Source organism: Dermacentor albipictus, chromosome 1, assembly GCF_038994185.2.
Source record: "Dermacentor albipictus isolate Rhodes 1998 colony chromosome 1, USDA_Dalb.pri_finalv2, whole genome shotgun sequence".
Classification (NCBI taxonomy): Eukaryota; Metazoa; Arthropoda; class Arachnida; order Ixodida; family Ixodidae; genus Dermacentor; species Dermacentor albipictus.
In genome coordinates, this window is record NC_091821.1 from 35794779 (window position 1) to 35818340 (window position 23562).

Sequence of the window (23562 nt, forward strand, 5' to 3'; positions counted from 1 at the left end):
TTAAAGGGCTCGTCCGGGATTTGAACCCGGGACCTCTCGCACCCGAAGCGAGAATCATACCCCTAGACCAACGAGCTTTTTTTTTCTTTATTGCCGGTTTGCAATACATACAAATATGAACAAAACACTGCGAGAAACAATTTTAAAAGCGTCTGCCACTCTGAGGCTGACGCGAGGCATTTAAAAGCACTTCATAGATGCCAACTCATCTAATACTGAAATCCAGTCATTGTCCTCGTTTCTGGCCTTGTACACTTCCCGCATGAGGACCATGCTCTCAATAAAGTTTTCCTTTGAAGACTGAATATTAATATGCTCATGACGTATCGCCATTCGTGTTTTCCATAGACTGTGTAGACACAATAACATCAACATATCTTGAGGGACTCCATCGTCATTTGATGTAGGGAGAAAACGGATTCCGTACGGCGTCACCGGTAGCTCCTTTTTTAATGTTCGTTGCAAAATGTCCCACAAGAATACTGCGTCTGGGCAGTCCAGGAACATGTGCTCTATGGTTTCTGGTTTTCTGCATATCAAACAGTTTACTGACCATGCTACAAACAAGCCTTTTTGTTCGAGCCATGGCTTAACCGGTAACGTTTCACTGTGAAGTTGAAAGAAAAAGGACTTGGCTGACGAGCGCACCGGCATCCGCTTTACCCTTTTTAACACATTTCCTCCATTTTCTATACAAAACTTCGTCCTATATATAGGTGTAGGCAGCAATGTGTCGACAACATCTTTGTGGAGTTTCTTTCGCTTAACACTGCTTAAATACTCTAAAGAAAAACGCGTGCACAAGAATTGGTACGCCCATACAACTTCACGCAGGAAGCCCTTGATAGTTGTTCTCGCTGGTCGTGTTGACACAATATAATTTGGTAAAGCGTCACTCAGACACTCCTGAAACACAGTTAATAAAAATACATTTTGTTGATCGCGCAAGAACATAAAACGTGAAACCACTTGCCTCAAAAACAAGTGAGCTAGGCCCAGGCCGCCTCGTTTAACCGATGTGAACAAATTGGTGCGGCTGGTACGTTCCCACACAGATCCCCAGATAAATACGGCAAATTCCCGGTGCAGTTTTTGTATGCTCGTTCTTGATGCGCATATGGCCTGCAGCACGAACCAAATCTTGGCGACGAGAAAGAGGTTGCATACGGTTGCTCTCGCGAACATGGACAGGTCCCTCCCACCAAATTGTTTTGTCTTTTCCTTCACTTCTGTGCATTGCTCTTTCCAGTAATCTTTCGTGTCCCGAAAATGCTGTAGTGGTACACCGAGGTACCTCATAGGGGTAGTCGTCCACTGTACACTTTCCATTTCACTGGGAAAATGTTCCCAACCCCCATGCAATATGCCTACTGATTTTCCCCAATTAATGACACTTCCTGACATTTTACAAAAACTTTTGGCCACATCAACCGCTTTATTAACGCTTTCTTTATCCCGGCAGAACACTGCTACGTCATCTGCGTATGCTAGTATCTTTATTTCACTAGTGCCTACCCTATAACCTACGATTTCACTACACAAAAGTACCTTTAAACAAAATGGCTCTAAATATAATGCGAAAAGCAAAGGTGACAAACAGCAACCTTGTCTCAAAGAAGATTGGATTTGTATATTTTCTGATAATGTATTATTAATTATAATCTTAGAAACTATTTGATTGTAACACATTTTAACACCTTCTAGTAACATACATCCAACGTTCACATGTTCAAGTATAAGAAAAAGGATTTTATGCGCCACCCTATCGAATGCCTTTTCAAGGTCCAACTGTAATATTGCCACCTTCTCTGAAAAGGCATCACAACACTCAAGGACCGTGCGTACCACATGGATGTTTGTCATAATGGAACGTCCTTTTATTCCACACGTTTGGTGTGGTCCAACTAACTTCTGTATGACCGACTGTAGTCGCCTCCCGAGAACTTTCGTGTATATTTTGTAGTCTGTATTTGTAAGGCTAATGGGACGATATGCCCGCACCGAGAGTAGAGTTTGAGGGTCTTGACTCTTTGGTATTAATACCACATGGCTCTCACGAAACGAAGGTGGTAGAACTTGTTTCTCATATGCCTCATTAATTACCTGATGCAAAATTATTGCCATTTCCTTTTTAAACGCCTTACAAAATGCGGCGCCTAATCCGTCAGGCTCTGGCGCTTTACGTACATCTAAATCTTTTATTGCTTGTTCTATTTCTGCGATAGTAATTGGCTGCTCAAGGTTCAGCCTTGCGTCCTCCTCCAACTTTGGAAGCAGCGTTAAAAATTCACTATCGAAACCTTTCGAGTGCTCGCGTTTACTGCCTAACAACTCGCTGTAATATTCATAAAAGGCCTGCTGAATGTGTTGGTTTTCATGTACAATTGCGTTTCCATACGTGATGGCCCTTATCTCCTTTCGTGAAGCGTAGCCTTTTTCGTCCGACAGAGCTCTTTTGGTCAGTACTTCACCGCACCATAATCTTTCTGCGCGCGCACGTATAACCGCACCACGATATTTCTCTTGATCGCCGCTTTCTAACTGAGCTTTTACTTCTTTTATTCCCTTCGCAAAGCTACCTGGGCAAGCACCTTCCATTGTTAAGTAGAAGTTAAGTTGACACTGCAACTCTTTTTCTTTTCTTTGTTCCTCCCGTCGTAAGGTGCATGATCTTTCCATTGCCATTAACTTCGTTTCCTGCTTGAACCATTCCCATGCTTCTGCAATACTTTGATGGTCCTTTTCTAATAGGTTATGAATATGATCTTTAATTTTCTGAACAAAAACATCATCATCTAGTAGTTTAGAGTTTAATTTCCACAACGCCCAATTAAATTTTGGTTTTCTAGGGCCCAACGCAAACATAACTAAACAGTGGTCCTCAAGGGACCTCTTCGGCGCCGTACCACTTGGGCCACTGGTGTCCATAGGGGTTGCCTTCTCCGGTTCCGTCTTCTTTTTGTCTTTGCTGCTGTCCTTTGTGGCGACCTTAGTCACTGCGTCCTTGGCAGACTTTTCCGCGTCCGCCTCTGTTCTTTGCACTTTATCGTCCTTTCCATGCTTGACAGTGCTGCTGGCCCCGTCAGGCTTAGCGAGGACTTTTGCCTTTGAGCCTTGCGTAACGTCGGACCCACCAGCCGCTTCCTCGGCATCAGCGGCATCCATGACGTGCTCTTGTAACACCTCGTCAGACTTTGCGGGGCCTGCGATGTTCGCATACGTCCGCACACACTGGCTGTCGTCGTGGCCAAAGCGCCGGCAAATAGCGCAGCGTGGTACGCGACAATCCCTCCTGATATGTCCCGTGCGGTTGCACCTCAAGCATAAGGGAGCCCTTCCAGGGGCTACGAGAAGTGCCAACATACCGGCTACTCGAAACTGATGTGGCAGATCCTCGATGGTCACTCCCGCCTTCAGCTTCAAGGTTACGGTGCGCGTTGTCGAACCTTTGTCCGTGATGCCTTGCACACGCCAGCGTTGTCTGGTCACGTCTCCGGCTTTTCCATATGCTGCGAGTGCCGCGCGTACGTCTTCGTCTGTAACATGGTGAAGGAGCCAGAAAACCTTTACGCGTATCTCCTGGTTAGCCGGGTCAAACACTAGGCACCTTCTTTCTTTCACCTCAGCTTCGCCGCACGCCAACATATTTTTTTTTTGTAGATTCCGAGTTCCTGAACGTAACCGCCCAAACGTGGTTCATCTGGAACGCACCCAAGGTGACAACCTCGGACAGTAGTCCCAGACGAGCCAGCATGTCCCGGAAATCTTCGGCACGAAAAGGTCTTGCCGTCACGTCCCCGTGAAGGAATACAGTATTCAAAACGCAGGGTCCTGTAGGCAATTGCGGCAAAACAACTTGGTATTCTTTGTCTTCATCGCCAATAAACCTGTTTCCGCGGCTCGGCTGGCCGCAAACACCGCCCCACCGGAGCAAGTCATTCTGCGTCCGCACCGAACGGTAGCCGGAAGTAGAATCCCTAGACCAACGAGCCGGCGGTACTCGAAATGCGCGGCACATTGATACCTCCTTGATACCTCGTCTGACTGCAAAATATAAAGAAGAAACTAGAGGACGAGTAAGCATCGCGGTCGCATTCGGGCTGACAAGGAAGGAAAACGAAAGATTAAAGGGGTCGTCCGGGATTTGAACCCGGGACCTCTCGCACCCGAAGCGAGAATCATACCCCTAGACCAACGAGCCGGCGGTACTCGAAGTGCGCGGCACATTGATACCTCTTTGATACCTCGTCTGACTGCAAAATATAAAGAAGAAACTAGAGGACGAGTAAGCATCGCGGTCGCATTCGGGCTGACAAGGAAGGAAAACAAAAGATTGAAGGGGTCGTCCGGGATTTGAACCCTGGACCTCTCGCACCCGAAGCGAGAATCATACCCCTAGACCAACGAGCCGGCGGTACTCGAAATGCGCGGCACATTGATACCTCCTTGATACCTCGTCTGACTGCAAAATATAAAGAAGAAGCTAGAGGACGAGTAAGCATCGCGGTCGCATTCGGGCTGACAAGGAAGGAAAACAAAAGATTAAAGGGGTCGTCCGGGATTTGAACCCGGGACCTCTCGCACCCGAAGCGAGAATCATACCCCTAGACCAACGAGCCGGCGGTACTCGAAATGCGCGGCACATTGATACCTCCTTGATACCTCGTCTGACTGCAAAATATAAAGAAGAAACTAGAGGACGAGTAAGCATCGCGGTCGCATTCGGGCTGACAAGGAAGGAAAACAAAAGATTAAAGGGGTCGTCCGGGATTTGAACCCGGGACCTCTCGCACCCGAAGCGAGAATCATACCCCTAGACCAACGAGCCGGCGGTACTCGAAATGCGCGGCACATTGATACCTCCTTGATACCTCGTCTGACTGCAAAATATAAAGAAGAAACTAGAGGACGAGTAAGCATCGCGGTCATTCTGCTTCCGGCAGCCGAGCTGAGCGGTCAGCAGAATCATGGGCTCCAGTGGAGCAGCGACAGCGGCCACTTCTGGCCGCGGAACCAGGCTAAACGATGATAAGGAGTACGCCTTTATTTTGCCGCAACTGCCTAAAGGTCAAGTAGTGATTAATACCGTCTTTTTGCACGGTGATGTACGTGCGAGACCGTACAAGGTGGAAGATTTCAGGGACGCCCTTTTGCCGACGGGCCTGCTGCCTGATGTGGTATGCATAGGGGCGTACCAGATCAACCACGTCTGGGCAGTGACCTTCAACGAGGCGACTGCCACAAGAAGGATGCTGGACCTTAAGGAACTTCAAGTTAAGGGACGGCGGTGCGTCATCGTTGACCCGCAGGATCAGCAGGTGAAGCTACGGCTTCACTGGCTGCTGTACGGCGTTGCCGACGAGGACGTTCGGACGGCATTCGCGGCCTTCGGCAAGGTGGAGGAGGTGAGCCGGGAGCGATGGCGCGTCGAAGGCATGGGAGCGAAGACCTCAACCACAAGGACCATCATTCTGAAATTGAAGAGCGGCATGAAAGTAGAGGACCTGCCACATCAGATACGCGTCGGCGGAGAGTTGGCCTTGGTCGTCGTGCCCGGTCGACCGATGCAGTGCCTGCGCTGCCACGGCACGGGACACGTCCGCCGTGAGTGCAGGGTCCCCCGCTGTACCTTATGCAGACGTTTCGGCCACGTCGACGCTGACTGCGTAAGATCTTATGCCACCGTAACAGGCCCAGTAGCTAGCGACGTTGCGGCAGAGCATGTCATGGACGTGGCCGAAGCGGAGGACGCTGCTAAAGGAACGCTAGACACGGTCTCGACAGCGACAGCCAGTGGGACGACGAGTTCGGCCGTAGACTGCAAGGTGGCTGAGCCTACCCTGAAACCGCGTGGGACGGTACAGGTCGCGACCGCTATGAGCCCGTCCACGCGGAGCAGTAGTGAAGACCCGCTCGACAACGGCACGACGGCGATGCAGCAGGACGGGGCCGTCCTTGACGGCGACCGGACTTCGACTCCTGGTGCCCCAGTCAAGCGCCCTCATGACCAGACTAAGGACCGCAACGACGGTGCGACCAGCACCAGCGAAGGGCCGCCGACAAAGACACCACTTTGGAGGCGGATGAGCTTAAAACCGAAGCCGAATGTCCCACCTGAGCGAAAGCCTGCGGACAAAGTGCCGGCCACAAACAACGCCGGGAAACCGGGAGGTCCCGGAGGCGGCTAGCCGAGGGCTAGTCGTGAACGGTAAGCACCATGCTCCGGGCCTACTTTTCTCTTTAGCTCACCATGGCTCAGATACCGTCCCTTAATATAGCCACTTTAAACGTGAGAGGGTTGGCGGCTAGTCGTAGGCAAAGTCGGGTCCTACGGTTGGTCACTGACCACGATGTCGGCGTACTAGCCGTCCAGGAAACTAAGGTTGACGGGGAGGAGGAGACCGGGAGCATGGTGCGCCGTTTCACGACTAGGTATTTTGCGGTGGTAAGCCATGCGTTAGGCACGGCTGGGGGGTGCATTCTTTTTGTAAAGAAACTGCCAGGACTGGAAATTCAAAGTACCTTTTCTTGTCAGTCTGGAAGGATTGTTTTTTGCGATATTGTTTTTTGCGAATTTCAGTTCCGCATCATATGCGTATATGCATCCAATACAGTGGAAGAGCGTGCCCGTTTCTTTTCGAACCTTTCGCAGCATGTTCGATGCGATAAGCGCGTTATGCTGTTAGGAGACTTCAATTGTGTAATGAGCGCTAGAGACAGAGCCAATAATGCCGGTGTGCGTGACAGAAGCAGTGAAGTCTTGTCCAAACTAATCAGTGAAAATGAACTCGATGACGTTTTTGAGTGTCTGGAAGGGGGGCGTGGCGTGACTTTTACACGTTTTCAGGGCAGTAGCCATGCGCGGTTGGACCGAATCTACATTTCGCTGGATACAATTCCAAGCTGCCACGGTTTTTCTGTAGTGCCCGTATCGTTCTCAGATCATTGTCTCGTAATATGTAATGTCGGTATAGGGAAACGCAAACATGAGTTTAATTGGGAGATGTGGAAAATGAATGCCGTGTTATTAAATGATGAATCTTTTGTAAAGGCAGTACGGGATGCCATTAATGGAATACGAGAAGATGCAGCTGAAACAATAGCTGAAAAGTGGGAATGTTTTAAACAAGAAGTTAAAATGAAAGCCTTAGAAAGGTCAAGTTGCCTCAAATTTGAGAGGGAATATAAAGAAAAGGGTTTGCGAACGCTACTTCAGCAGCTGATAACTCTTGAGTGCAGAGAGCCTGGTCTGTACAAAGACGATGTGCGGAGCGTCAAGGAAAAGCTTGAACAGTTCGATAAAGAACGTTATCAAGGTGCCATCGTGCGAGCACGAGCAGATGTATTAGCGGCGGGGGAGACGCCCACAAAAAGGGCGCTTGGACTCGAGAAGGCGCACGGACGGCGAAACCATGTCGATAAGATTTTAATGAACGGGGTTGTTGTCGACGAGAACGAAAGCATACGACGCGCCTTCTTTCAGTACTACCAGTCGCTCTTTGCATTTCAGGCAGCGAATGTAGAGAGTTTCAAAGCCGAGTTTCTTCAGCGGATGCCGAGACTGGGAGATGACGCTAAAGAACGATTGGAAGGCAACATTACCGAGCACGAGGTTGAAAAGGCAATCGAGGATTTGAACTCAGGCAAGTCGCCTGGACCTGATGGACTCTGTGCGGGGTTATATAAGGATTTCAAAAGAGAACTGGCCCCATTGTTAGCAGACGTATTTAATGACGCGTACGAGAAGAAATTATTGCCCCCATCATTTGGAAAAGCGCACACAATACTAATCCCTAAGAGTGATCAAGCTGACAAACTCAGATTCGTGTCATCCTATAGACCTATATCACTAACAAACATTGATTACAAGATCTTTATGAAGGTTTTAGCTGCGAGACTTCAAGGCGTCATCAAGGAAATTGTCGGAGACCACCAAACTTGCGGCATCAAGGGGCGGTCCATTTTTTCTAACATCCATCAAATGCGGTGCGTGCTCGAGTGCTGTGACGTCACCGACGGTGGCGTTGCAGTTCTTCAGCTCGATTTGGAGAAAGCGTTCGATTGTGTCGCTCACGTTATTTTGTTTGCCATCTTGGATCATGTTAATGTCGGCTCCATCATCAGTGAGGGCGTGGCCTTGGCGTACCAGAATTGCACAACAAGATTAATTGTCAATAAGTCTCTGGGGGCCCCCATTAACATCAGGCGTTCAGTACGCCAAGGCTGTCCCCTCAGTCCACTGTTATTTGCCATCTACATTGAAGCAATGTGTGTAGTAATTAACGGAAACGACAAAATACGTGGTTTCAAATTAGCAGCGACAGAGGTGAAGTTGCTCGCATACGCAGATGACATTGCAGTGTGTTGCACAGACAAACCAAGTGTAACGGAAACAGTGTCGGTAGTGAAACATTTCTGTGATGTCACGGGTAGTAGAATAAATTGGGGCAAATCCCTAGGCCTGTGGCACGGCAAATGGGTGTCTGCACCGGACAACTTCGCGAACCTAAGATGGGTCAAAACGCCGACGAGGTATTTGGGTGTTCCTCTCAATAGCTACAATAGTAGTGATGAATATTGGAGGAGTCAAGCCGATGAAATGAAAGAAAAGGCGGACAGATGGAAGGGTGCGAAGCTGTCTATTTTTGCAAGGGCTACAGTATGTAATATGTTTTTTGTCACCAAGTTATATTATGTCATGCAAGCGTTGTATTGTTCGAGAGCAAATGTGCAAATGCTGCACAGAGTGTTTGCTGTTTTCATCTGGGGGTCAACATGGGAAAGGTGCAGCCGAACAAATTTGTTTAGAAGAGTGAAGGACGGGGGTGTGGGTTTGGTTCATCTTTTTGTTAGACAACTGGTAAACCGATTCTTGTTTTTTCGCGATGTGCGCCAACCTTTTCTGCGCACCGTATGCCAGCTCAGGTTGAGCGGCGCTTTGCCGGCACATGTTGTTAGTACGGCAAGCGTTACCGGATCACTTCGTGGCTACTTTAAGGAAGTGGTCGACAGCGTAAGATTTCTTTCTGTTCGATTTTCCATGGATTACCTTTGCGAAGTGAAAAGGAAAAGATTGTATAAAGATGTGTGTGACATTGTTTTTCCAGTGCCGTTATACAGAGCCATTTACAGTGGAGGGCCAGGACTTGATGTACTTAAACGGGTAAAACGCATGGAGGTGCCACTAGGGGTAAAAACATTTTTTTTTAAGCTTCACACCGGAACGCTCTCCGTGAAGACTTTCATTGAAGAGCGAGGATGTATCGTACCATGGGGAACCCATTGCTTGATCTGCAAAAAGCAGGAGACCATAGATCATGTTTTCTTGGAATGTTGGGAGGGCTTTTTTTTCTGGGACGTGTTAAAGCGAACCCTGAAAAAAGAGCTACCAGTGGACCCCCAAGGGATAAGGTATCTGACAATTAAGGATGATGACGGGGTTCCATATGATTTTATTATGTTAAACGCTCTCCACTGTATATGGCGCGCTCGTATGGCAGGGTACTATTGTGATCCTGACGCTAGGCCCGCGCGCGTTTATTTCAGAGAATGTATGTCACGATTTATAGAAATACAGAAAATGCAACAATGTGTTCCGGAATGGCTGTGGAGGCTAGAACCTCTGACAGCCATGAAGGAATTTTAAGTTGACAACGCCTGTCCAATAGGGACAGACGGCTTTTATTGTACGGTGTGACTCTTTTCTTTGTTTTTTTTTTTGTATTGCAAGTGTAATACTGTAATGTGTTGAAACTGCACGTTCTGCGAAAAACCGGTAATAAATAAAAAAGAAAAAAGAGTAAGCATCGCGGTCGCATTCGGGCTGACAAGGAAGGAAAACAAAAGATTAAAGGGCTCGTCCGGGATTTGAACCCGGGACCTCTCGCACCCGAAGCGAGAATCATACCCCTAGACCAACGAGCCGGTGGTACTCGAAATGCGCGGCACATTGATACCTCCTTGATACCTCGTCTGACTGCAAAATATAAAGAAGAAACTAGAGGACGAGTAAGCATCGCGGTCGCATTCGGGCTGACAAGGAAGGAAAACAAAAGATTAAAGGGCTCGTCCGGGATTTGAACCCGGGACCTCTCGCACCCGAAGCGAGAATCATACCCCTAGACCAACGAGCTTTTTTTTTTCTTTTTTTAAACACTTTTATTCAGAAAAGGCATGTACATACATAAAACCCACCTTGGTCTGCTTGACCAGTGTGGTTACTTAAAAAAATTTTTCCTTCGTACCAACTCAAGTACCCAAATCCATGCTGGTGGCTCGGTTAAAGTACTATATACCTCGCGCATGCAGGTTATGCTCTCTATAAAGTTTTCTCTGGCTGACTTTGCCTTGGGGTCTGCGTGCCTGACTCCCATTCTTGTGATCCAAAGGCTATGTAGCCCCAGTATCATGATCATGTCATAGGGGAAGCTGTTTTCATTCTGTACTGAGAGATCGAATTCCGTGTGGTGTTATCGGTAACTCTTTCTTCAGGATTCGTTGCAAAACATCCCAAAAAAAGACAGGATCCAAACAATCAATGAACGCGTGTTCGATTGTTTCTGGTTTCTTGCACAAAAGGCAGTTTGTTGTCCACGGTACAAATATTCCCTTTTCATCGAGCCATGTTTTTACAGGGAGTGTGTTTGTATGTAATTTGAAAAAGAATGTTTTAACAGCTCCTCTAACAGTCATTTTTCGAACTCTTTTTAATACATCTTGCCCTGGGCCCGCAATGTTTGGCGATCTGTATAGTGGTACTGGCATCATTACATCGATTAAATCTTTATATAGTTTCTTTCTCGGTACAAGGCTCAGGTACTCAAATGAGAAGCGTGTTTTAAGTATCCTAAACGACGTGACTAATTCCCTGAAGTAACCTTTTACACCACAGTCGATTGCAGCCGCACTAGACACAACAAATTCGGGCAGTACATTCTTAAGGCGCATTTGCATCATCGCTCTCAAAAAACGGGTCTCTCGGTTCCCGCAGGAACATAAAACGCGACACAATTTGTCGGATGAACAGATGAGAAAGGCCGAGGCCTTCGTCTTTCACTGGGCGAAACAGATTAGTGCGGCTGATTCTCTCCCAATTGGAGCCCCAAATAAAAACCGCAAATATTCGATGCAGTTTCTGCACGTTGACGCGTGACATTGACAAAAACTGCAACGCATACCACACTTTGGCAATCAAAAAAACATTGCACGCACTGGCCCTAGCAAACAGCGATAATTCGCGGCCTTGCCACCCTCCAACTTTTTCCTTCACCCTTGGCGTCAGGTCATCCCAGTAATCTGCAGTTTGTTTATATTGCTCGAGAGGCACGCCTAAATACGCAGAAGGACTTCTTGCCCACGTGATGGTCGCAAATCTTTCTGGTTTAAAGTCCCATATTCCGTGCCAGAAACCGACACTTTTTTCCCAGTTTATCGCGGAACCTGTCTGTTTGCAAAAATCTTTGGTGACGCTTATGGCTTATTCTATGCTATTGCGGTCAGTGCAAAAGATTCCTACATCATCAGCGTTGGCAAGGATTTTCACATGATGCGTCTGAAGCCTGAAACCGTGTACTTTTTCATTAATAATAAGACTGAGGCAGAAGGGTTCATGATAAAGAGCGAAAAGCAGCGATGTCAACGCACATCCTTGTTTTATAGATGACCGGACGTCAATACTCTGGGTGAGGTTCTTGTTAACTATGATGCGTACAGTACAATCATTATAAGCCATGTTTAAACCTTCTAATAACACTTTGCCAATATTGACATGTTCAAGCACCGAGAAAAGAACATCGTGTGCGACACGGTCGAAAGCCTTGGCGAGATCGAGTTGTAACGTAGCAACTCGTCCCGAGATGGCATCACAACATCCTAGAACGCTGCGGGCCACATGCACACTTGTACATATCGAGCGTCCTTTTATTCCACATGTCTGGTGCGGCCCAACGAGAAGCATAACGCTTTGCAAACGTTTAGCTAAAATTTTGGTATAGATCTTATAGTCCAGATTTGTAAGGGGTATTGGGCGATAGGTCCCTACTGATAACAGTCTAGTTGGATCATATGTCTTCGGTATCAAAACAATATGGGCAGCGCTGAAGGAAGGCGGTAATCGTTTTTCCTCATAGGCTTTGCTAATAACGTTATGCGAAATTGGGCTGATTTCTTCAATGAATATTTTGTAAAAGGCTGCTCCTATTCCGTCCGGCCCAGGTGTTTTTCCTGGAGTTAATTCTTTTATGGCACTTTTCACTTCCTCTATGCTTATTGGCTGTTCTACTCGCGTCTTACATTCTTCATCGAGCTTAGGCATTAGATTAATAACCTCGGTTCTCAGCCCAGTTCTATCGCCTTTTTTATTCGCAAATAATTCGCTGTAATGTTCGCCAAATGCCTGCTCAATTTTACTCCTATCTGATGTCTGTTCGTTACGGTAGTTGATCTGTTGTATTTCGTTTTGAGCCGCGTATCTTCTTTCGTCACACATCACTCGCTTGTTGGGCGTTTCACCCAACCATATCTTTTCGGCTCGCGCCCTTATCACTGCTGCTCTGTACTTTTCGGTTGCAATTACTTCTAGTTTGCTTTTCACTTCGCGAATTGCTTTTATATACATGCCGGGATTGCCGCTTTACATACATATAAGAAAATCGAGTTGGCACTGGAGTTCTTTTTCATTACACTTTTGCTTTTCACTAATAATGGTTCCCCTTTCAATGGCAATAATCTTGACGTCGTTCTTAAAGTTTTCCCACTCAGCTGCCCACCCATGTGGCCCTTTGGATGTCATTTTTTTAACTCTTTTTGTCACACACTCCATAAATTTTTCATCTTGCAAAAGTTTCACGTTGAACTTCCACCAAGCCCAATTAAAACGGCTTTTTCTGAGGTTGCTTCCTAGTGTAGTCATGACAAGGCTATGGTCACTGAAAGACACATGTTTCACTTCATAGTGGCCACAATCCCTTGCAAGGTCAACTGTGACATAGATTCTATCCAGCCTAGCACAGCTTCCGCGCTGGTTACCATCACCATAGCTTCACTAGGTTTCCCTTGATGACATTTTCCATTCATTTTGTTGTGCGCGTCGTCACTGTTTGCACCAGCCTGATTTTTTACACACGTTATTGTTTGAATAGCTGGCTCACGTTGTTGTACCGCTGCCGGAGGCGTTTCCACAGGTTTTTGCTCCTTCGTCACCGTGGCAGAAGCTTCTTCAGCTTCAGCCTCGTCCATAATATTATCCAATATGTCAGCGTCCTTTCTGTGGCCCGTTATATTTGCGTACGTGGGCACGCACTCGCTTTAATAATATATAATATTTGGGGTTTTACGTGCCAAAACCACTTTCTGATTATGAGGCACGCCGTAGTGGAGGACTCCGGAAATTTTGACCACCTGGGGTTCTTTAACGTGCACCTAAATCTAAGCACACGGGTGTTTTCGCATTTCGCTCCCATCGAAATGCGGCCGCCGTGGCCGGGATTCGATCCCGCGGCCTCGTGCTCAGCAGCCCAACACCATAGCCACTGAGCAACCACGGCGGGTACGCACTCGCTTTCGTCATGGCCGAAGCATCGGCACCGTGAGCATCACGGGATCCGGCAGTCGCGGCGGATATGCCCTTTACCCTGGCAGCGCAAGCAAAGTGGCGCCTTGCCTGGAATACCTACGAGAATAGGCTCCCCAGCGACACGTACTTGATATGGAATATATTCAGTCGTGACCCCGGCCTTCAGCTTGAGGTTCAGCACGCGCGTTGTCGTACCTTTTTCAGAAATACCAAGGACACACCAGCGCTCCTTTGTCGTTTCCATAACCTCGCCGTATGGCTCAAAGGCCACACGTATGTCGTCGTTCGTCACATTAGGGAGGACCCAGTGAATTTTCACTCGGACATCTTGGTTGTTTGGGTCTACTACCAGACGTTTTCTGCCTTTCACAGTAATATTCCCCGCAGTCAACAACTTCTTCATGCTTTCATGGCTCTTGAACGCAACAGCCCACACATGATTCATCTCAAATGCTCCTAAGGCGTCAACCTCAGGCAGCAGTTTCAAATGTCAAAGGGCATCCCGGTAGTCTTCAACTCTGTACGGCCTTGCTCCTAGGTCACCGTGCAAAAAAAAAGTGTATTCAAAACAATACGACCTTTTGGCAAATGAGGCAGGAGCACTTGGTAGTCCTGGCTGTCTTCCATGTCGTCCCTGTTTCCGCGGCTAAACTGGGCCGCTAACACTGCTAACACCGCTCCGTTGGAGCACATGAAAAACACGTCCGAAGGCTTTTGCGGCCGGAAGTGTAATCCCCCTGGACCAACGAGCCGGTGGTACGTGAAATGTGCGGCACATTTATACCTCCTTGAAACCTTGTCTGACTGCAAAATATAAAGAAGAAACTAGAAGACGAGTAAGCATCGCGGTCGCATTCGGGCTGACAAGGAAAACAAAAATTTAAAGGGCTCGTCCGGGATTTAAACCCGGGACCTCTCGCACCCGAAGCGAGAATCATACCCCTAGACCAACGAGCCTTTGTTTTTCTTTATTGCCGGTAATCAGCAGTACATCGGAAGAGTAACATAAGGAACATATATACAAAGACAGATGAACTTCTCATCCGTTAAGAAAAATTAATTAGTAAAAGCCGCCTGTTATATGTTAGCTGGCATTGTTTAAGATTCTTTAAGATTAGCCAGGGGTTCTATCCTGGCCATCCAAGGCGGAGGACACTCATGTGTAGCAAGCATATCAAGAAAACATGTTATTTGTTCTCGAAAGAAAACATGGGCTGGTCTTGCATAGGAATCGCAAGAGAAGCCTGCCATGCGGGCTTGCCATATACAGTAGAGGCCAGTTAACATTATCTGATCGAAAGTTGTTCCGTCCTCATAATCTATCGGTAGATACCTTATGCCACGTGGATCAAGAGGAAATTCTTTCTTCATTGTTCGCTGTAGAACATCCCAAAACAAAACTCCCTCCCAACAGTGTAAAAAAACATGGTCTATTTGTCTCTGCTTGTTTGCATATGAAGCAATGTGAGCCCTATGACATGTAAAAGCCCCTTTCTTCTAAAAACTTTGCAACTGAGAGTGTACCTGTGTGTAGTTGGAAAAAGAAAGGTTTTATACCAGGCGGTACCTGCATTTTTTTTAACGCTTTTCAAAACATTCTGGCCTGGGCCTCGACTACATATAGTTCGGTACCGAGGTGGGGGGAAAAGGCTGTCCAACAGATCATTGCGCAGCCTTTTTCTTGTGACCGTAAACAAATATTCTTTGGAAAACCATACAGCAAAGAAACGAACACTCAGCAGAATTTCGTTATAGAAACCGAACACGGCCCTCGGTACACATTGAGAGCATATAATAAACTCTGGTAACAAATGCGCAAGTCTAACCTTGCGAACCGATTGAAGAAATGGATCATAATTGTTCCTGAAGAAAAAGAACTGTCCGACTAATTGCCTCACAAACAAGTGGGCCAGCCCTAACCCTCCCTCTTTCACTCGTCTGAACAGATTGTTGCGGCTGCATCTCTCCCATCCAGAACTCCACACAAACACGGCAAATACTCTAATTTCTGTACATTGGCTCTGTTACAAAAAATGAATTGCATAACGTACCATAGCTTAGCTACGAAAAACAAGTTGCAGACAGTAGCCCTGGCAAATACTGAAAAGTGTTTGGCTTTCCACGCCTCAGCCTTCTCTTTAACCCTTTTAAGCTCGCACTGCCAGTATTCATTGCTCTGTTTATAAGCTTCAACTGGTACACCCAAGTATTTTGCTGGCGTTGTCGACACGTGAGGCCACTCCCCATGCCAAATACCGGGGCACTTGCTCCAGTTTACTTCCAGTGATTTGACCAAAGTTTTTTAACAACATTTTGTTGTTTGCAAAACACTCTCCTTGTCTTTGCAACACATGGCTACGACATCAGCATAGGCCAGGATTTTAAATTCTGATGCTTGTATCGTAAACCCATGAATACATTTGTTTTCAATCACTGCCAAACACAAAGTTTCTAGATTAAATTATGGGGTTTTACGTGCCAAAACCCCTTTCTGATTATGAGGCATGCCGTAGTGGGGGACGCCGGAAATTTCGACCACCTGGGGTTCTTCAACGTGCACCTAAATCTCAGTACACTGGTGTTTTCGCATTTCACCCCCACCGAAATGCGGCCGCCGTGGCCGGGATTCGATCCCGCGACCTCGTGCTCAGCAGCCTGACACCATAGCCACTGAGCAACCACGGCGGGTACGAAGTTTCTAGATAAATGCAGAACAGGAGTGTCTGGCTGGGCAGCCCTGACGCACGGAACGTTGAATGCTGATGGGGGCCCCCTGTGACTTCCTAATTATAAGCGTAGTACTACCGTTCCGGTACGCCATGGCCACACCGTCAGTAATTACGGACCCGGCATTTACATGCTTTAGAATGGCAATTAAATTAACATGAGCAACATAGTCAAAAGCTTTCTCCAAATCAAGTTGGAGAATTGCAACTCGCGACCTTAAGGCATCACAACATTCTAGAATTGATCGCATTATGTGTATGTTTGTGCTAATGGTACGTCCCTTGACGCCGCATGTTTGGTGCCTACCTACCATGATTTCCATTACTGATTGTAACCTGCCAGCGATGATCTTCATCAATACTTTGTAATTATTGTTGGTAAGTGATATTGGTCTGTACGACGTTACACGTTTTAGTTTCGCCGGCTCGTCGGTCTTAGGGATGAGCACAGTGTGTGCTTCCCCGAAAGAATACGGCAATGCGTTTACGTCATACGCTTCGTTAAAGACGTCAGCGAGAAGAGGCGACAAGTCTGATTCAAACTTTTTATAAAAAGCGGCGCAAAGGCCATCCGGACCAGGCGATTTTCCAGTTTTTAAATTATCAATTGCCCTTTCCACTTCATGTGCTGATATCGGTGCCTCTAGTCTGTTCTTCGTGTCGTCGATGAGTTGTGGCAGGCGTCCCAAAAACGTGGCTCTAAAGGCGTCTACGTCAACAGTACTCGATGCAAACAGCTGTTGAAAATGCCGGAAAAACACTTGTGCTATGTACTCACAGTCGATTATTTCGTGATAAGTACATCTGCGTGGTTACGCCGTGCATGCCTCCTTTCAAGACCGAGCGCGCGTTTATATGGAGCCTCGTCTGCTGTCAATGCCTGAGCCCTTGCGCGCATAATCGCTCCCCGATATTGCTCTTCATCGCATAGCTCCAATTTCGATTTGATGCTACGCAGATCGTCCTTGCATGCGCCCGGTTGGCTGCACTCTAAGGCCGTTAACTTTTCCAACACCACCCTTAGTTCTCTCTCTTTAACTCTTTCTTCGTACTTTATTTTGCAGGAGCGATCGATGGCGGCTAGTTTAATTCGTTGTTTAAATCTTTCCCACCTTTCGGTGACTCGCAACAAGTTATTTCCCACTTCTTTCAAATATTCCTGTACTTTGCTTAGAAAAAGCTCGTCGGTTAACAATTTGGAATTCATTTTCCACATCTCCCACGTGAAATTGTGGTGTTTTGCTTTGCGTCCAAGATACGTCTCGACCAAACAGTGATCAGTGAATGAAAGAGGCGTGACACCGTAGCTGTTAGACAGGAGTATTACGTCTAGTGACACGTACATTCTGTCTAGACGAGCGTGCTATTGCCCTGGAAGTGTGTGTAATGAACCTCGCGTGTTCCAACCAGACAGTCAGCCACGTTGTCCAGGTCGAACTCGGCTAATAACTCAGTAAGGACATGGCAGCTTTTGTCATTTGTTCTTCGGCCTGTTCTCTCCCGATCTTGGAGTACACAATTAAAATCACCCAGAATTATCACTTCTCTGTTCATGCAAATGTGCATCCTTAAGGATGAAAAAAACAGAGTGCGCTCTTCACAAACATTAGGTGCATATACTCACAGAACACGCCACGAATCATTACCAACATTAAAGTCAACGTACACTAACCTGCCTGAAGGGCATGAGAAATAATTTTCGATAGTTTCCTAATAAATAAAATAACACCCACCGACGCACCTTTAGCATGGCTCACTACCGCGTAGTACAAAGACGTAAACCTTAGCACCATGCCCCGGGTCTCCTCCTCCCCTTCAACCTTTGTCTCTTGCACGGCCAGAACGTCGAGGTCTTGGTCCACCATCATCCGGTACACTTGGCTTTGTTTACGCTTGGCGGCCAGACCTCTTACGTTTAGCGTGCCTAAGCTAAGCGTTGGGTTGGTTGCCATTGCTAATACGAGAAAGTTACAGAGGCCCGGAGCACGGTGCTCAACACAGCGTCTAGCCAGGGGCTAGACGCCTCCGGGCCCATCTGGTGGTCTGGTGTGGTCCGCGGACGGCTGTGGCTTGTCGCCGGCCTTCCTATCCCGATGAATGTTTGGAGAGGGCTTGAAACTGCTCCTTCTCGTCAAAGTTGTCTTTGCAGGTGGCCCGTCGGCATGGTTCTTTGCAGCTGTTTTCCCGTCGGCAGCGTCTAGCGGCCTCTTAAAGGTAGCGTTGCCGCTCGTATCCATAGGGTCGCTGCTTGGGGGCGGATCCCCACCTTCTGTCTCGCATGCGGCTTCATCAACTACAACGCAGTTTTCCTTGCTTTTCTCCCGCTCTTCTGCAGGACCCGTTGTCGTCCCATCTTTCTTTTCGAGGGTAACAAATACATCTGTATCTTTCGCTGCCTTCGATGTCGCTTCTGCATTGCTGGCGCTCTCCTTGTCACCAGCCCCCTCTAGACCAATGAGCCGGCAGTGCTCGAAATGTGCGACATATTTATACCTTCCTGATATCTTGTCAGACTGCAAAATATAAAGAAGAGACTAAAGGACAAGTAAGCATGGGGTCGTATTCGGGCTGACAGGAAAAACAAAAGATTAAAGGGCTCGTCCGGGATTTGAACCCGGACGAACCCGAAGCGAGAATCATACCCCTAGACCAACGAGCCGGCAGTACGCGCAATGTGCGACACATTTATACCTTCTTGATATCTTGTCTGACCGCAAAATATAAAGAAACAAGAGGACAAGTAAGCATTGGGGTCGCATTCGGGCTGACAGGAGAAAAAACTAGAGGACAATTAAGCATTGGGGTCGCATTCGGGCTGACAGGGAAAACAAAAGATTAAAGGGCTCGTCCGGGATTTGAACCCGGGGCCTCTCGCACCCGAAGCGAGAATCATACCCCTAGACCAACGAGCCGGCGGTACTCGAATTGTGCGACCCATTTATACCTTCTCGATATCTTGTCTGACTGCAAAATATAAAGAAGAAACTAGAGGACGTGTAAGCATCGCGGTCGCATTTGGGCTGACAGGGAAAAACAAAAGAGTAAAGGGCTCGTCGGGGATTTGAACCCGGAACCTCTCGCACCCGAAGCGAGAATCCTACCACTAGACCATGACGAGCTTTTTTTTCCTTATTTCCGGATTTCGTCAGTTAGACGTCACACAGTAATTCGTATCTCTGAATTCAACATAACTGGACACATGTCGATACATACTAAAAACGGGACTTTCAGCTCGTACCGCGTAGGTTGGTTATTATGGTTTAACCTGCCATAACTATTCGATTATGGGCAACCATTCAGGTGGCCCGTTAACAGCCTTTAACCCATCTCTAACATATGAAATACTTTCAGCAAAATATATCTTGGCTGGCTTGGGATCAACATGCTCGTGTCTGACATCCATTCTTGTTTTCCAGACACTGTGCATTGTAACCAGCGTCATGACATCATATGGCACGTCTCCTGTTTGCGCAAATGGCAAGAACCGAATTCTGAATGGCGTTAGGGGAAAATCCTTTTTAAGCGTGTCCTCTGTAGGACGTCCCACAAGAAAATTGAATCAGAGCAATCTAAGAAAACATGTTCAATTGTTCAAAGATAGCAAAAATTATATTGATCTTTCGCACACACGTGCACGACATGCGTAGCACCTGTAACATATAAAAAGTTTCTTCTACGAGAAGCATATTGCAAACTATTGCGCGCGCAAATATCGACAGGTTGCATCCACCCTACTTGTTGTCTTTGTCCTAATGTGTTCCACTTGATCAGCCCTCTGTTCGGTATTTTCCTGATAACACCCTAAAGGTACGCAAAGATGCTTGGATGGAGAAGTAAAGTTGATCCCCTCAAGCTGTTGTGGTCTAGAATCCCACTCCCCATGCGAAAACCCTATACACTTTTTCCAACTAATGGCACTTCCAGTGAATCTACAGAAGCCTCTTGCATCACTGACTGCCTCTTGGATGCTCTCTTTATTTTCATAAAAAATCGCCATGTCATCTGCATGGGCCAGAACTTTTATTTCATGCGATAAAAACTGGTAACCCGTTATTTTTTCATTGCTCAACACTCTTAAACAAAATGGCTCTAAGTAAATTGTAAACAACAAGGCTGAGGTGGGACATCCTTGACGGACACTAGAACGCACGGCTATATCTTCGCTTAGTTTACTGTTAATTACGAGTTCAGCCTGGCAATTATTGTATGCCATTTTCGCACTGTCTCTTATTACCTCTCATACATTGACGTAGTCCAGCAAAGCAATGCAAAAATTATGTTATGACACACCCTGTCAAATGCTTTTTCCAAATCTAACTGAATCATGGCTATACGACCACATGACGCATCACAGCATTCTAAAATTGTTCCTGCAGTATGAATATTGTTAAAGATACTTCTTTCTCTTATTCCACACGTTTGGTGTGCACCAACAATATCGGTAATTACTGTTTGAAATCTTTTTGCAATAACCTTCATATACGCTTTGTAATCCCCATTTGTGAGACTTATGGGCCTATAATTTTCTACCGACTGCAATATTTCAGGGTCTTCAGTTTTCGGTATAAGCATAATATGGCTTTTCCTAAAAGACATGGGCATTTGTTTACCGTCATATGCCTCCATTATAATACGGTGAAGCATTTCTGAAATTTCTGCTTTGAAAGATTTATAAAAGGCAGCCCCGATGCCATCTGCTCCAGGTGTCTGGCCATTGCTAAGGCCATCAATCGCTTTCTGAACTTCTTCTATTGGTATTGGCCTTTCAAGACCGATTTTAACGTCCTCATCCAGTTTGGTCATAAGTTAGTTAAATGTGGTTTAATGGCGCAAAGCGGCTAAGGCTATACTGCGCCAAATACAAGGCGTTTTAAAATCCAGTTTAGGAAGGAAAAGGCTGTGTCAATAATCCATATTTTATGTAAAAATCCAGTGTCGTCTAGAAATTTATGGACGTCACATAATGGTACTAGCGGATCATCACCTAAAATTAGAGCAGGGTGTAAAGGTATCTGTAGTTGATATAATTTGTACAAGAGTGTTCATCTGTGTATTTCAACGTGTGTACATGTCAGTAATGTTTGCATAACTGTTAGTGTCTCTAGACATTTCTCGCATGTTGGTGTGTCTTCTTTCGTAAGTAAATAATTGTGTGTGAGGTGTGTGTGCCCAATGCGTAGTCGGCATAAAACTACTTCGATGAACCGCTCCTGACGATAACATGATTTCCACTCGCCAACTATGGGTTTAGTAAGATGTAGCTTGTTGTCGGCACAATGGTCCCATTCGTGTTGCCATTTTGACGTTAAGGTTTTTCTAAGAGCATGGATACTGCCTTTATATGGAAGTGTTGTGTTTGTTATGTCTTTTTGCGCTGCCATCGATGCACATCTATCAGCCGTTTCGTTACCCGGTGTCCCAACATGGCTAAGAACCCAGCAGAAACAAATTGACCTCCCGTGTTTGTTAGGCGGCACCATGTTTAAAATGTCTCCTATAAGGGGTTCCCACTCATATTTCAGATGTAGAGCCTTCAGTGTCCTTAAAGAATCAATGTATATAACTGCATTTTTGTGTTTATCAGCGATAATCTTTTCAACAACCCATATAGCGTAAACTTCGGCCGTGAGAACAGAGGCGTGTTATGGCAATCGTATACTTGTTTCCCAATTTTCCGTTAAGGCCCCCACACCCACGTGTTCTTTCGTTTTAGAGCCATCAGTGTAATATTTCATGTTATTTTGATATGTGTCCTGAAGAGCACGGAATTCTTGCATAATGTGTTCGTGCGGGGTGTCTCTTTCTTTAGATGTGTTTAGATGTGTTTAGATGTATCCAGTCACATAACTGTGTGAAATCGTACCACGGGGGCAACCGTTGTGGTTTTTTGGCAATCTGGAAGACTTCATGAGGAATGTCATAATCCCGACAATATTGCTCATACCGCAGGACAAGTGACCTAATCATGTTCGGTTTATTTATATAGTGTAAGCGTGAGTTGCATTGCGTGAGGATGCTGTAGCATATGTGTTGCGGTGATGACTGAATTCTGAGTACGTAAGAGAAAGTGAGTAATGTTCTGCGCTGCTGTAATGAGGGTTCATTACACTCAACTTATAAACTTTGAATAGGTGACTTTCTGTAGGCACCGCTGGCCAGTCGCAGTCTTAGGTTATGTACTGCATCAAGTGGTCGGACGTAGGTCTGTCTGGCTGAGCCGTAAACAATGGAGCCGAAGTCTGAAAGGCTACGAACAAGATATCGGTAAATACATAAAAGACAGGTTCGGTCGGAACCCCAGGGCTTATGAGATAACACTTTGAGGATATTCAATGCTTTATTTGCCTTGATCTTTAGTGTTTTAATGTGGGCTAGGAAGTTTAGTTTTTTATCAAAGATTACTCCCAAGAATTTATATTGTTGTTTTATCGGCAGCACGACATCATTCAATTTTAAATCCGGGTCTACATACAACCCTCGTTTTTGCGAGAATAGCACTGCAACAGTTTTCTGAGTAGAGAAGCGGAACCCATTTTTCTCAGCCCACTCCATTAGTTTATTTATTGCTATCTGGAGCTGCCTTTCACATGTCGGTAAGTTTGAGGCGTGGCACATTATTCGCAGATCATCGGCTTATATAGAGTGCATAACATAGGGGGGAATGACTATGTTTATAAAGTTCATTTTTACTATAAAGAGTGTTGTGCTAAGTACGCAACATTGTGGCACGCCGTTTTCCTGGATAAATGTGCGCGAGAGCACAGTACCTAGACGGGTTTGGAGTGTTCTGTAGGACATAAAATCAGCGAGAGAGTTTAGCATTTTGCCACGGATTCCTAACACAACGAGGTCACGTAAGATTCCGAATCTCCAAGTGGTGTCATACACTTTTTCTAGATCGAAGAACACTGCCAGGCAGTGCTGTTTGTGCAAGAATACTTCACGTATTTCGTGTTCAAGTCGGACGAGGGGGTCCATCGTTGAACACCCTTTTTTATATCCGCACTGATGAAAATCAATTAGGTTCGTATATAAAGCGTGAATGTTAATCTCGTATTTACGAAACTTTCATACGATTTCGCCAAACAGCTTGTCAGGGCAATGGGTCGAAAGTTGCTTGGGTATGTGGGAGATGTACCTGTTTTTAAAAAAGGCACAACTATTGCGTTTTCCTAACATGTTGGCATGATTCCAGATTCAAATACTTTGTGGAAAAATTTACGAAGAGCATCTACGGATGCTGAGTACAAGTGTGCAAGCATG

General features: G+C 46.3%; 8 non-coding genes across 8 annotated transcripts; all 8 read right to left on the reverse strand.

Annotated features, from left to right (window-relative positions):
• Positions 1 to 5: 5 nt before the first annotated feature.
• On the reverse strand, positions 6 to 77 carry TRNAP-CGG (transfer RNA proline (anticodon CGG)). The gene has a single exon. It is a non-coding gene; the product is annotated as a tRNA-Pro (tRNA).
• Positions 78 to 4129: 4052 nt separating this feature from the next.
• Positions 4130 to 4201, reverse strand: TRNAP-CGG (transfer RNA proline (anticodon CGG)). The gene has a single exon. It is a non-coding gene; the product is annotated as a tRNA-Pro (tRNA).
• Positions 4202 to 4547: 346 nt separating this feature from the next.
• On the reverse strand, positions 4548 to 4619 carry TRNAP-CGG (transfer RNA proline (anticodon CGG)). The gene has a single exon. It is a non-coding gene; the product is annotated as a tRNA-Pro (tRNA).
• A 137-nt stretch (positions 4620 to 4756) lies between these two features.
• Positions 4757 to 4828, reverse strand: TRNAP-CGG (transfer RNA proline (anticodon CGG)). Its single transcript has one exon. It is a non-coding gene; the product is annotated as a tRNA-Pro (tRNA).
• Positions 4829 to 9852: 5024 nt separating this feature from the next.
• TRNAP-CGG (transfer RNA proline (anticodon CGG)) lies at positions 9853 to 9924 on the reverse strand. Its single transcript has one exon. It is a non-coding gene; the product is annotated as a tRNA-Pro (tRNA).
• A 137-nt stretch (positions 9925 to 10061) lies between these two features.
• TRNAP-CGG (transfer RNA proline (anticodon CGG)) lies at positions 10062 to 10133 on the reverse strand. Its single transcript has one exon. It is a non-coding gene; the product is annotated as a tRNA-Pro (tRNA).
• Positions 10134 to 14458: 4325 nt separating this feature from the next.
• Positions 14459 to 14530, reverse strand: TRNAP-CGG (transfer RNA proline (anticodon CGG)). Its single transcript has one exon. It is a non-coding gene; the product is annotated as a tRNA-Pro (tRNA).
• Positions 14531 to 19139: 4609 nt separating this feature from the next.
• TRNAP-CGG (transfer RNA proline (anticodon CGG)) lies at positions 19140 to 19211 on the reverse strand. The gene has a single exon. It is a non-coding gene; the product is annotated as a tRNA-Pro (tRNA).
• Between the last annotated feature and the right edge of the window lie 4351 nt (positions 19212 to 23562).